The 14,051-nt window shown below is 42.5% G+C and overlaps 1 protein-coding gene across 1 annotated transcript in view; it reads right to left on the bottom strand.

The window, feature by feature from the left end:
• LOC138739605 (SH2 domain-containing protein 1A-like) overlaps positions 1–14,051 on the bottom strand; it is a 65,155-nt gene that overhangs the window by 1,344 nt on the left and 49,760 nt on the right. The window lies entirely within an intron of this gene.

Below are 14,051 nucleotides of genomic sequence, written 5' to 3'. Positions count from 1 at the left end.
TTTTGAATGGAGACTGCTGAAACACCAAGAAAGGAACAGGGAGGACTGTTCTGAATATTTCAGACAAAAAGGCTCGAAACATTGACTGTCTTATATTTTGTTTGGATGCTTTTCTCCAGCACTTTTGTGCACGAGGAGATACATTCATAGTGCATTCGCATCTTATCACATCCATTTGGATGCTCCTTGAGCTCAAGGTTTAAGACTGTGAAATCCCCTTTCTCTCTACCTTTTTCTCCAGCCACATCTTGATCTGCCACTGTCAAAGAATAAGCTCTGATTGCTGTCAACTCTCAACAGAGTCAGTAAAAGCATAAATTTCAGAGAAGGAAGATTCCATTAACATTTCTCAGACCTCAAAGAAGGAATTCCATCACCTCCCTCTTCCCCCTTCAAGTCACAATCTATCCTGTTCTCATTAATATTTTGCCATCCTTTCATTGTTGCTGCTCTCTTCCAGCAGCGTAGAAGACAATCCTCAAAATTTAAAAATGTTGTCTCAAAATAGCATCATTTATTTTCTGCCAGCTCTAAAATTTGAACCTTGACACCAAAGTCTTTCCTCTCCCCCTTTATACCCTATCCCCATCCCACCGGCTCTGACTCAGGTCCTCGGAGCTCGACCACCTTCTTCTCGCTGGCACCCCAATTCACTTTCACACAGTGTCCCGGTCGGGCCCTAGGAGCATTCTACCAACTTCCACATGCTGGCATCCCGATTCACCTTCACACAACTATCCCAGTCAGGCCCTCTGCGCACCTTCCTCGGACTGGCAACTTCGCACTCACCTCCATGCAAATGGTGACAACGAAACTAATGCTCGCGCATTGAGGGGCATGGCTAGCTCAGCGGCACAAACATGCGCATGTCCAACAAAGTCTCAGCGTTCCCCCGCAGAATCCCTCCACCCAGTCCGACTGCCATCATCTCTGTGCAGGCTTTAAAAGGCCTGTTACAGGAGCCGACGGTAGTTTATTTTAAAATACGCTAATAAAATTTAAACCTTCACAGGGCAATTTGATATTAAAATACTGTGACACCATCACTCTGCTGGTCAGTGGTAAGTGCCAGATTTGGGGAGTCATTCTGTACAAAGGGTATATCAGAAAACCTTCATTTTAGGTGGAAAATTTGTGGTGAGGGTCATCCAATACAGAGTTGTCCAATACACCAGCATATACGGTTTGCACCAAGAAAGTACTTTCACCAATTTTTCCCTGCAGTTCACAGAGTAGATCACCGCCATCTTCTGTCGGTCAACCAGAGTTGAGCAATCAATGTGCCCTTTCTGATGACACCTATATTTCATGAAGGAAACTTTAAAATAAAACATTGGCCACTCTTTTGCCCTTACCCTTTTGATTGATCTGGTGTACATTTAGTTTCATTTTCTGCCACAAATATTAACCTTGCCTGTAAATTGTATATTGGAAGAATATACGTAGAAATGGAGTTCCAAGACGGAAATAACTCTCGGATCGCAGGTCTCCACCACTGGCAGTTCTCATACTGATACATTCATAATAAAAAATGAAAATCGATATAATAGAAAGGTATTGGCAAATTAAACTTATCTGACCAACGCTGACTGATGTGCTCTGTAGGCATCCTAATTAAACGTGATCTAATTTGTTCTCTGTATGAAAACACGAAATTTGTAAGTGATCTGGCAATTATTAAAGAAACACAAGGCAAACAAACAGCACAACTGCAAAGTGTCTTGATATGTGAACTTAAATCAAATTTATTTTATTTCTTTTTAAGTGACAGGGCTTGAATCTTAGAGTATTAAAGAAGAACAGCTTCTGAACTAAATGAATCAGATGGGTTAGTAAGAGTTGACAAAGTGTGAGGAATTAACTGAAAGTTTTTCTTTGGAACAGCCCAGATCAATCAGATCAAACAGTCCCTGTTTGACAAGGGATCCAATGCATGCCGATTTATGAATGATCTCAAAGGGCATTCACACATTATAGACTGTAAAGTACATGCAGGTAAAATCACCTCAGGCAAACAGAGTGCATTTGTGATCTGGAAGTGTGTGATTTTGCAGACTGTAGGGTTCGCCAGCTAGCCTGGGGTTTATTGCCTACATTGTCTTTATTCAAACAAAATAATATAACAACCTTACAAGATGTTGCCCTGGTTGTAGAATGTCCATTACTTATTTAGGAAGTTATGGTGTTGAATCCCATGCTTGGGATTTGTGCTTGTAATCGTATTAGTGTCAGAAACTTTCCAATGGAGTCTGATAAAGAAATAATGGCACAGAGTACTCTGCCCCATTTCCTCAAACAATCCTTTTGGATTGTGGATCCCGGTAATATAAAAAACTCCAGTCTGCTGGATTAACAGATACTGTGCTCTCAATATAACTAGTCTTCAATGTAACCAAAACTTAGTCCATGTGGATGGTAGCAAATTGTTCAGTATGACAAAATATAAATAAACCTTTTTTTTTAAAACAACATCTGGGACACAAGTGAAATTTCTTTTCATAAAGTTAGAGAATTAGACTCTAGGGAAAGAATCTGGAAATTAAATAAATTGGAATTGTTTGGATGGGGAGGGAAAGGATCGAGAGAAATGATGGGTTAATCCAGTGGTCCTCAACCTTTTTCTTTCCACTCACATACCACTTTAAGTAATCCCTATGTCCCTATGGCAGCAACCTCCTTTGAAGAAGACCGCAGAGCCCACCTCACTGACAAAAGGCAAAGGAGGAAAAACCCAACACCCAACCCCAACCAACCAATTTTCCCCTGCAACCGCTGCAATCGTGTCTGCCTGTCCCGCATCGGACTTGTCAGCCACAAACGAGCCTGCAGCTGACGTGGACTTTTTACCCCCTCCATAAATCTTCGTCCGCGAAGCCAAGCCAAAGAAAAAAATGTCCTAAGTGCTCTGTGATTAGTAAGGGATTACTTAAAGTGGCAAGTGAGTGGGAAGGGAAGGTTGAGAATCACTGCTCTAGACCCAATTGTTACTGAAATATTTTGCATGAGAAAAATTGTCATTGACCCATTTCCTTTGGAGTTATGAAACCATGCACATAACGAGTCAATTAGGTATGATTAAAAAAATGTTTTTCAAACTTTTTCTTTCCACCCACATACCACTTTATGCAATCACTTACTAATCACAGAGCACCTCTGGCATAGGGATGGAAAGAAAAAAGTTGAGAACCACTGGGTTAATCAATAAAAGGAAAAGCCCAAATACTCTGATTTTCCAACAGACTCAAGTCTATTCTCTGCTCAGACATTCCAATGAAGGCTGTTTCCCAAGAATTATTTCAACAATTAAATGCAATCTCATGTATTGTACATTTGTTCCTTTCTTTTAAGATTTATAAATGTGATACAGAGATGTGTGTTGGTATTTACATTTGGTTATTTTTGGAGGGGCATGTAACATACGCATACACACCAACTGTTAATTATTAACTTCTACTTATATGACGGCCCAGGTCCATTCTGACTTCCAGTAGACTCACTCCTATCCTTGCCTGTCCACAACTTACTCTCCGTCTCCAAAACCCACGGACTCTTCTTTGATACATTTAATATAAATTAACAGCAACTAATGTCATTTACAGCCGCCAATCAATCTGCTAGTTGGTCTCTGAGATGTGGGAAAAGCACACAAAAGTGCTGGAAGAACTCAGCCAATCTTTCATTGTCCATTGGAGGTAAAGATTTATTACCGATATTTCGAGCCTGAATCCTTCTTCAAGGTACAGGTGCTTATCCTTGTTTCTGAGATCATTGGAACTGGGCACTTCTTGGTATTCGGATTATTCAAGATTATGGAATTAAAATAGCTCTCTCCCCACTCGCCCGCCCGAGTTGTGCTGCCGCTCTCTCTCCGCTCGCTGCCCGAGCCTTGTTCTCTCCTCACTCTCTCTCTGTTCACCGCCCAAGCCGCGTTCTCTCCTTGCTCTCTTCCTGCTCAGTGCCTGAGCCGCGTTTGCTCCTTGCGCTCTTCCCGCTCAGCGCCCCAGTCGCGTTCTTTCCCTGTTCACTGCCTGAGCCACATTCTCTCCTCACTCTCTCCCCGCCTGGTGCCCGAGCCGCGTTCTCTCCTCGCTCTCTCCCCGCTCGGCACCCGAGCCACGTTCTTTCCTCACTCTCTCTAGAACAGCTGAAAATATACTGTACATGCAGTTTAAAAATGTCCTGTTTTCAGTATCACAGATAGAAGGATAAGAACCTGAATACATAACCAAACAGGAAGACCTGAATAAGGACTGAAGAGAGAAAGGAGGAGGAGTCCAGATCAACAGCCAAAATGTGTTACAGTACAACTCCAATTATCTGAAATGGTCGGGACCAGGTCTATTTTGGATAAACTATTTTTTTCAGAGAACTGGTCATTTTTTTAAAAGCAGCCCAGTACCAACAGCAAATCACTTGTAACTGTATTTAAACAACAACAAATAACAAAGGAAAGCTTTTTAAGCATGAAATATATTTAATTCTCACCAAAAAAACCAACCTGAACAAAATAAGATAAATCCAACGCATCAACGGCTTCCAAAATTTTTTGGATAAATGAGGATTTCTGATTTTTTTTTGAAGCTGAACAAGACATCACTTCCGGGTCCAAAAAAATTTTGGATAAATAAGGATTTTGAATAATCTGATTTGGATAATCAAAGTTATACTGTAATTAAATATGAGGAGAGGTGAGAAGTGATTTTGTCTCTGTGAAAGGAGAAAGGGTTGACAAAAGGGACAGAGAGACAGACTGGATGAAAGGTGACAGGTGGAAGAAGGGGGGTAGGGGTTGCTTAAGGAAAACCAGAGGACTCGATGTAAATACCATTTGGTTGGAGAATGCCCCGTCAGAAGATTAGATGTTATTCTTCCAATTTGCGGGTTATTTCAGTCTGGCAGTGCATGGGACCATGGACAGACGTGTCAGCAAAGGAATGTGGCGGGGAATTGAAATGGATGGCCACTGGGAGATCCATGCTATTGGGGCAGACAGAGCTGAGGTGCTCAACCACACGATCTCCCAGTCTGCGCTCAGTCTCTCCGATGTAGAGGGGTCCACAAGGGGAGCACCAGATGCATGGACTGCAGATTCACAAGTGAAATGTTGCTTCAGTTGGAAGGACTGCTTGGGGCCCCCTGAATGGTGGTGAGGGAGGAGGTGTGGACTCAAGTGAGGCATCTCCTGCGGTCACAGTGGTAGGTGCTAAGTATGGGTAGAGGGGAGTGGACAAGGCCGAAAATGTCGGTAATATATATTTACCTCTGATGGATCCTATGAGACCGGCTGAGTTCCTCCAAAATTTCTGTGTGTTTTTACTACAATTACAGCGTCTGCAGACTTTCCTGTTTCACTCGGAGATACGAGAGGAAACCAAAGCACCCAGAAGGCAAGCGCCACAGTTATTGAGAGATAATGCCTGATATCAGGAGAAAATCTGGGACTCTGGGGCCAGGCTTCAATCCTAGCTGCTGCACTAGAATGCCACTGCCATTGAAAGGGAAGGGGATTGTACTCATTTGCTTAAGGAATAACCTAGTGTATGAGGAAGAAAGGGATGAAACAGACTGAAGTGCAGATGAAGAAGTATTAGAAGCATAAGACACAAGCCAGGCCAGTAAGCAGAATGGCTGTTACTGTGCTAGACATTCCATGGGACCTCTACTACAAAGTTCCTTCAAAGAAATTTGCCTATTTGCAACTGAGGGAAAGAAAATGAAGGATTTTCTCATGTTTTCCTGTGTTGTCCACATCTAAATTAAAGGGCAATCTGCCGCAAGATCGTACAGTATACATCGACTTGAGAGGACAATTCAGATCCTGGTTAAACAGCTCATCCACAATACAGGGCCTCCAGCATTGAGAATGTGTAGATTTATCCACTCAGAATCAGAATTTACTGCCATGAACGTGTCACGAAATTTGTTGTTTTATGACAGCATCACAGTACAAACATTTATATAAACCACTTTTCAAAATAAATAAAAATACTGCAAGAAAAAGACAAAGTAATGTAGTGTCTGCAGCGCAGACCCAGAAGCAAGAGGTCATAGGTGGATGTGGGTGAGAAGGCAGAAAATAAAAAAAAGTTGGGAAGTGATAGGGAGAGGGGATAGCTCTCCAAATGGAGAAGGAAAGGGGTGAGGAGCTGGAGAAAATGAAACAAAGGGACAGGAAAGAGAGAGAGAGGAAATAGAGCAGTGGATCTCAACCTTTCTCTTTCCACTCATACGCCACTTGAAGTCAATTAACGCCATCTGGTTGGAGAGTACCCAGTTAGAATATTATGTGTTGTTCCTCCAATTTGCGGGTGGCCTCTGTTTGGCAGTTCAAGTGAAGAGGCACGTCAGGGTGGGAAAATGGTATGGAACTGAAGTGGTTTGCCAGAGTGTAGGTGCTCAGCGAAACAATCTCCCAGTCTGCATCCAGTCTCTCTGATTTGGAGGAGACCATAATAGGATCACTGGATGCAGTAGATGACCCCTGTAGATTCAGAAGTGCAGCTTAGTGGAACAGGATTTGTGAACAAGGGGTCATGGAGAGAGAAGCCCCTGTGGAAGGAGGAGAGGGGAAGATGTGTCTGATGGTGGAATCACATTGCAGGAACTGTGAAGGGTAATATAGTGGATGCAGAGGCTGGTGAGGACAAGGGGAAACCTGCCCTTGTGGTGCGTAGGGGTGGAGGGGGCCATGGCAGATGTGTAGGTACTGGAGGATATGCAGGTAAGGGCTGAGTTGATGATGGCAGAGGGGAAGCCACATTTTTTGAACAGGGAGGCTGTCTCGGAAGATTTGGAATGGAAGTCTTTATCCTGGGAGCAGATGCAGCTGGGATGGCATAATTGTGAAAAGGACTAGGATCTTTACAGGAAACAGGGAGTGAAGAGGGGCAGTCAAAGTAATTGTGGGAGTCAGTAGGTTTGTAGAAAATGTCTTTTGAGAGTTTGTCTCCCATCTAAGTACATAAAAGGGGAAAAGGAACGTGAACAAATGGTCAGAAAATGAGGAGGGATTCACATTAATCTTTCGGGCGGATGGATAAAGCTGAGGGAAATTAATCTCAGTCACTCACCACAAAGCAATCTTCAGCAATCATCTATTTCTGGCCTAGAATAAGGCTTCACTATTTACAGACTTATATTCATTAATATTTGCCGTGATAACGTAAGCACAATGGTGCTTCCCTTGCCTCAGAGTTTTCCCCTCGCTACCGTAGGTACAGATGGCTGTCACCAAACTCTCCGCAGTCAGCACTTTTTTCTCTCTTCATTTTTTGTGTGGGAGTCACTGCAGACACATGCCGCAGAGCTGAACAAGTCTTCAGACTCAAGGTTTCAGTATGCACTTTACTGTCAATAGTTCAAGAGCCACTGTATGCTTTCCTTCCAGTGGGTGGAATTTGGAAATCACAAACACAGGAACTCATGTAAACCAGAAATACAACATGAAAGCCTGCAGCCACTGTGATTGAAGTGAAAACACAATGCTGGAGAAACCCACATGTCTGTCCATGGCCTCAAGTACTCTTCCACCAAGACCACCTGTAAATGAAGGAACAACACTTGATTTCCCATAGGAAGTAAAGGGTAACCAATGTTTCAGGCCTGGAAACTTCATCGCAAGCTGAGGAAGGGCCCAGGCCTGAAAGATTGATTATCCTTTTACTTACTATGTTTGCTACTTGACCTGCTATGTTTCTCCAGCGTGTTTGTGTATTGACTCATTAATGGGATAAGTTAGGTGAAACAGGCAAGTGGGAACATAGAACAATACAGCATAGTATCCACCCTACAGCCCATGATGTTGTGCCGACCCACATATACCTACCAGAGAAAAATTAAACCCTTGCTATCTCATAACCCTCTATTTTCCTTTCATCCACGGGCATAAGAGTCTCTTATATGCTCCTATTGCCCAACCTCCACCACCATTCCTGGCAATGCTTCCAGGCAACTACAACTCTGAGTAAAATAAAAGCTTACCCCTAACGTCTCCCCTAAATATTCCTCCCTTCACTTTGTACAGATGTCCTCTGGTGTTTGCTACTCCCACCCTGAGAAAAAGGTGCTGACGGTCTACCTTATCCATGTCTCTCATGACCTTGTAGACTATTAAGTCACCCCTCATCCTTCTTCACTCCAAAGAGAAAAGCCCGAGACACCTCAGGTTGGGTCTCCTCTTTGACTCAATAAACCTACACGCCAATATCAAAAACAAGAACGAGATTTTTTTTAGAAATCTCTTTCAGTGATTTGTCCATGTGAATAATGAGGTCTTTCTGCACCCTTTTGCAATTTTACTATGGCTGAAAGACATAGAAGGAACTATATAATTATATTAATGAGCACGTGGTAAGCAATCTCTGACCATTCTATCACAACTATACAAACTCATTTTATGTCCTAAATATTTGCATAAAATGAAATGAAAATACAATGGCCCATTCCACAGTCTGATATTTGATTTCCATGTGACCATTATTTTGCCCTAGTTTCCTTCTAAATGTTTTATTCTTGCGTCCTTCAAAGGGTAAAATATCAATGATCAGAAAAGACTTCTTATTTCCTTTTAATATACAGCCTCAGGATACATAGAGCACATTTGTCTAAGGCTAAATGGTCTCGCTTTTATTCTGATTTGAGTTCCTGGTGTGACTGGTCTAAGAGTGGAGAAGCATCATTAATACATATGTTCTGGGCTTGTCCTAGTCTAGAAAAATACTGGAGAGAGGTTTTCCATACTGTGATAGTACAGATTCTATCACCAATGTGTATATGTACAGATGGTGGTGTAGGATGACTGTGATGGGCTGAGAGCGTAGACACACCTACTGGCAGGTCTTAAAGGGTTGCTCCTAGCCAGACCAGGTCATTCTGGACCAGTTGACCTACCTATGATACACTCCAGTCTTCTAGTTAATAAAAGCCTTGGCTTGGATCAACAAGCCTTTGGTTCTTTTGACACGCTCTACACATACTTTACCAAAAAAATTTCAAGATAGATTTAACAGTGAACCCTTTGTTAGAACCTCTTCAGTACAATGGGAGAGAATGGTTCTTCTTTATCTCTGGTTCAGAGTCATACCATTTCTTTTGCCTCTCCTTCGGCGAGGCATGCGATTCTACATAAATGGAAGGATGTTGCCCCGCCTACTCATGACCAGAGCTTGCGAGACATTATGCCTCGTTAGAATGTGGAAAAGATTTGTTATTCAATTAATAATTCAATACAAGATTCCAGAAGTTATGGGGGATCATTTATGACTCACTACCTTGCTTTATAATTTTGCTTCATTGTAATTAAATTGTCCAACTTGTATCTTTTCCACATTCTCGATATTAATTTTTTTTTAACCTTCATTTTTCTTTTAACTCTGATCATATGTAGCATCTGGTAACCTAGTGAGGGAAGGGTTTTGAGTATTTCTTCTCTACTATTTTCTTCCTTCTTGTACTATTAGAATTTTTTTCTTAAAAAAAGGCATATATTAATTAGAATATGAAATATGGATAGGATTTACAATTTATGCATGTTAGTGTTATGCAGAATGCCTTATTTGGTTTGTGTAACTGTCCATATCACCTGATTGAATTATACCCTTTTATGTTTGTACAAGTTCTTCATTAAAATTAATGAAAAAATATTTTAAGAAGGAATATACAGCCTCAGGTCAAGAGCAATTAAATCAAACACCGCCAGGACATAAAAAGTACAGAACAGGCAAAGGGATAAAGGGATGATGATTATAAATGTGAGGCTTTTAGATATCTCAATGTTTTGCAAAATGTAGCACTAAAGTTACATAATACATCATCTTTCTGAACTCCACATCAGTGTTGGGTCAGATGTTCCAGGGCCAAGTATTAAGGGAGGTGTGTTATTTGGTGGGGAACCTACAGGTGATGTTCCCTGCACCTGCTGCCTTTACCTTCCAGCTGAAAGACTTTTCATGTATGAGAGGCATTGCCAATGTACTTGGTGAGTTATTGCAATGCAACTTAAACTGCAACAGTGGAAGGAGAGATTATTCAGAGTAAAAACACAAGGCCGGAGAAATTCAGCAGGTCAAACCGTGTAAAGATAAAGATGCATAATCAATGTTTCGAGCTTGAGCAAAATGTAGGAAGGGACCAGAATAAAATGGTGGGGGGGGGGGGGTGGGGGCAGATGGGAGAACAGGTCCACAAGCAAGTGGTGGATAAAAGAGGGAGGGCAAAATAGAAATCAGGTGGAGTGACGGTGGCTCTGTGAATGCAGAGAGAAAAGGAGAAAATCTGAAGGAAAGGAGACAAAGAAATTGGGAAGAAAGGTAGAAGGTAAGAAGTCTAGCAGAAAGAAGTCAAACAGTTGGAGAGTGCCCAGACGGAATATTATGTACTTCTCCTCCAATTGACAGGTGGCCCTGGTTTGGCAGTGCTTGAGGTCATGGACAGGCAATGTTGGCATGGGAATTGGGCACAGAATTGAAATGGTTGCCGCTGGGAGATCCCCGTCATTGATGCGGACAGAGCTCAGTCAAGCAATCTCCCAGTCTGCATCTGTGCAACAGGAGCACTGGATACAGTAGATGACTCCCGCAGATTCACAAGTGAAGTGTGAGTCGGTGGATGGATTCCTATCAATTGGGCTACTGAGTCCTGGTGGGTTTTGAGCATTTTTAAGTGGCACATTGATTTTTTTTAAATATTTTATTTTAATTTTTCCAGGATTCATATAGAACATTATTACACAGATCATATGAAGAGCATCTTAAAATTACAGCATCTCAAATGATTGCTCAAATCTCACCCACCCCCCCCACCACAACTGCTAATATAAAGCAATTGTCCAAAATTGAAGGGATTTTTAAAAGGGACAGACAGAGTAAACGTGGATAGGCTTTTTCAATTAAGAGTGGGGGAGATTCAAACTAGAGGGCATGGTTTAAGATTGAAGGGGGAAAATTATAAGGGGAACATGAGGGGAAATTTCTTTACGCAAAGGGTGGTGGGGACGTGGAATGAGCTTCCGGCAGACGTGGTTGAGGCGGGATCATTGGTTACATTTAAGGAAAGACTGGATCGTTACATGGAGAGGAGGGGACTGGAGGGGTATGGACTGGGTGCTGGTCAGTGGGACTGGGAGGGTGGGAATTTGTTACGGCATGGACTAATAGGGCCAAACTGGTCTGTTCTGTGCTGTAAGTGGTTATATGGGTGTTTGAGCTGCCTTCATTAATTAGTCCATATCTCGATTTTCAGGAATTCAACGCTATTAACTATATTATTTAAACCATTTTGGAGAAGTTCATTATGTCCTTATGATTCAAATAGGGTTGCCATATTTTAACAAATATGTCATATTTCTTTCTAAGGTCATAAATTATCTTTTCCAGGGGGGACCACAACTATTCATTTTCATATTCCAGCGAGTAAAAGTTGGGGGGAGTCAGACTTCCATGTAACAATGATAAATCTCCGCTAGTCCAATCCTCACGAACTGTATTTGATAGTTTTGTGTCAATAACCTTAAGATCACTCAATAAATACAGTTCTGGTTCCAATGGAAAATCCACTTCTGTAGTTTTTTATCAGAATTAATTGGCAACGTTTTTGAGTGTCCTTGGAGCTCTGCTCATCCGGAGTAGTGGAGTGAAATAACATGTCTTGCATTCCATGCCTGCATGAGTGGATTTCATCTGACATTAGAACAGACACAGTGGAGATAAGGCCTTGGCTAAAATGGCATATTTCTTTTAAGCCTTTTCAGGAATAAATGTTTATGGACGATCAGTAGTCTTGGTTGAAGCTTGCAGTGTAACAAAACCACTAAAAATTGATTATTTTGCCAATTGTTTCATGGCACTAATTGGACTTTATAGTCCATGAAATTGCTCTCTGATTACAGCCATAACTGCAATACCAAACAGGTTGATGAAATCTGAACTTTGCAAAATCCAGCAAAATGTGATGAGCTGCCCGTGACAAATTCATACCTACCATAAATAAGAGGTAATGGTTCATGACATCAACTTTTTGTAGAAGAGACAGGACTTCTATCTCCCTTTGATGAGAATTGACAGAAGCTGTTATCTATCCAACTTGACAATTTCATATGGAATAATAGCATTGCCCATTTGCCACCTACACTCCACATTTATAACTATCCCAGGTAAATGTCCTCAAATTCTTTCTGTAATAGATCAGTCAGGAACCAAGATTTATAATTCCTTTGAACAGTATATACGTACATAAGGTTGTAGGGAGCTCTGAGGAGAGGGAGTACCTTTGGTGCCGATAGCCTCACTAAGGTGGGGATAGATGGTATCACTGGACCTCACTCATCTCCTAAATATCTCACTGTTGGCTCCTTGGGCCACACCCTGGAAACCGCTTCAGCTAGAGGGCAAAAACAAGTGAGGGGGTGGTGTCATTACTACACCACTAGGTGATCATCCCAATGGCGGAGCAGGCGGAAGAGAAGACATTTCCCAATGGCTGCAAAGGTGGATGAGGATGCCCAGCGATGGGTAGGGAGGCTTGCGAGCACGCCTCAGGAACTGCTATGGACCTACAGCACTCAGGGCTTGTCTACCTAGCGTGTGAAGCCTGGATTCAGCAGACTGCACGGAAGAAACCATCACCGGTTCAACGGGCAGAAAGGCAATTCTCAGCAATGCACTGTGGAGCACTAAGAGGGCACAGTGAGACACACACAGAACACTGCTGGCCATCCACTGCATCCTGACCTGTCTCCAGCGGTCTCGACTATGTCTTGCCGCTGGGTCCAGATAGGCCGGGGCAAGAGAGTGAGGCTGACAACCTGCGCAACTCTCCCTCACTTTAATCCAAGTCAAGCACAAGTCATGACATATTTACAGATATATTTACATATATATGTGCGCGTGTGAGTGCACGCGTGTGTGTATATATGTGTGTGTTTATTTGTTTATATTTTATATATATTTATTTCTTCTTTCTTTGGCTTGGCTTCGCAGACGAAGATTTATGGAGGGGGTAAAAGTCCACGTCAGCTGCAGGCTCGTTTGTGGCTGACAAGTCCGATGCGGGACAGGCAGACACGGTTGCAGCGGTTGCAGGGGAAAATTGGTTGGTTGGGGTTGGGTGTTGGGTTTTTCCTCCTTTGCCTTTTGTCAGTGAGGTGGGCTCTGCGGTCTTCTGCAAAGGAGGTTGCTGCCCGCCAAATTGTGAGGCGCCAAGATGCACGGTTTGAGGCGTTATCAGCCCACTGGCGGTGGTCAATGTGGCAGTTTTATATATACACATACATACATATATTATACATACACAGTATATTTGACTCTAAAGCAGTTTCTCAACCTTTTTCTTTCCATTCACATACCACTTTAAGTAATCTCTATGCCATCGGTCCTTTGTGATTAGTATGGGATTACTTAAGGTGGTATGTGAGTGAGAAGGGAAGGTTGAAATCACTGCTCTTGACCCAATTGTTACTGAAATATTTTGCTTGAGAAAATTTGTCACTGGCCCATTTCCTTTCGAGTTATGAAACCGTGCACATAACGAGTCAATGTGGTATGATTAAAACAGTGGTTTTCAACCTTTTTCTTTCCTCCCACATACCACTTTAAGCAATCCCTTACTCATTACAGAGCACTTATGGCATAGGGAATACTTCAAGTGGTATGTGAGTGGAAAGAAAATGGTTGAGAACTACTGCCCTAAAGGATGTCATAGCCAAAGGGTGGTAGTGGGGACGAGCTCCAACTGCTTCACAAATTCTCTTCATGACATGCGACTCAAACAGCGTCTGACAACCAAATCCAACTCCTGGCCTTCAAGTGGCATAGTTCTTATGCCCAGCGGAGTTGTTCTCACAGGAGAAGGGCCAAAGGCAGGCCACTGGTGCCTTGAAACCAGTTGCTCCGGGCAGATGGGGTTCATTAACCATGGATGGTAAACTCATCTAGGAGAGGGAAAACTCTGATTTCAAACCTCCGCTGCCTTGTGGCTATACCTGCTCGCGGGAAAGGCTTTGGGGCAAAACCCCGAGGAAACATTTAGATTCAGAGTCCCAAAGGCAGCCGACTGCT

The sequence above is a fragment of the Narcine bancroftii genome, chromosome 7 (genome assembly GCF_036971445.1).
Source record: "Narcine bancroftii isolate sNarBan1 chromosome 7, sNarBan1.hap1, whole genome shotgun sequence".
Classification (NCBI taxonomy): Eukaryota; Metazoa; Chordata; class Chondrichthyes; order Torpediniformes; family Narcinidae; genus Narcine; species Narcine bancroftii.
The sequence above is the reverse complement of the archived record's forward strand: the minus strand, read 5'-3'. Positions and strand labels throughout refer to the sequence as shown.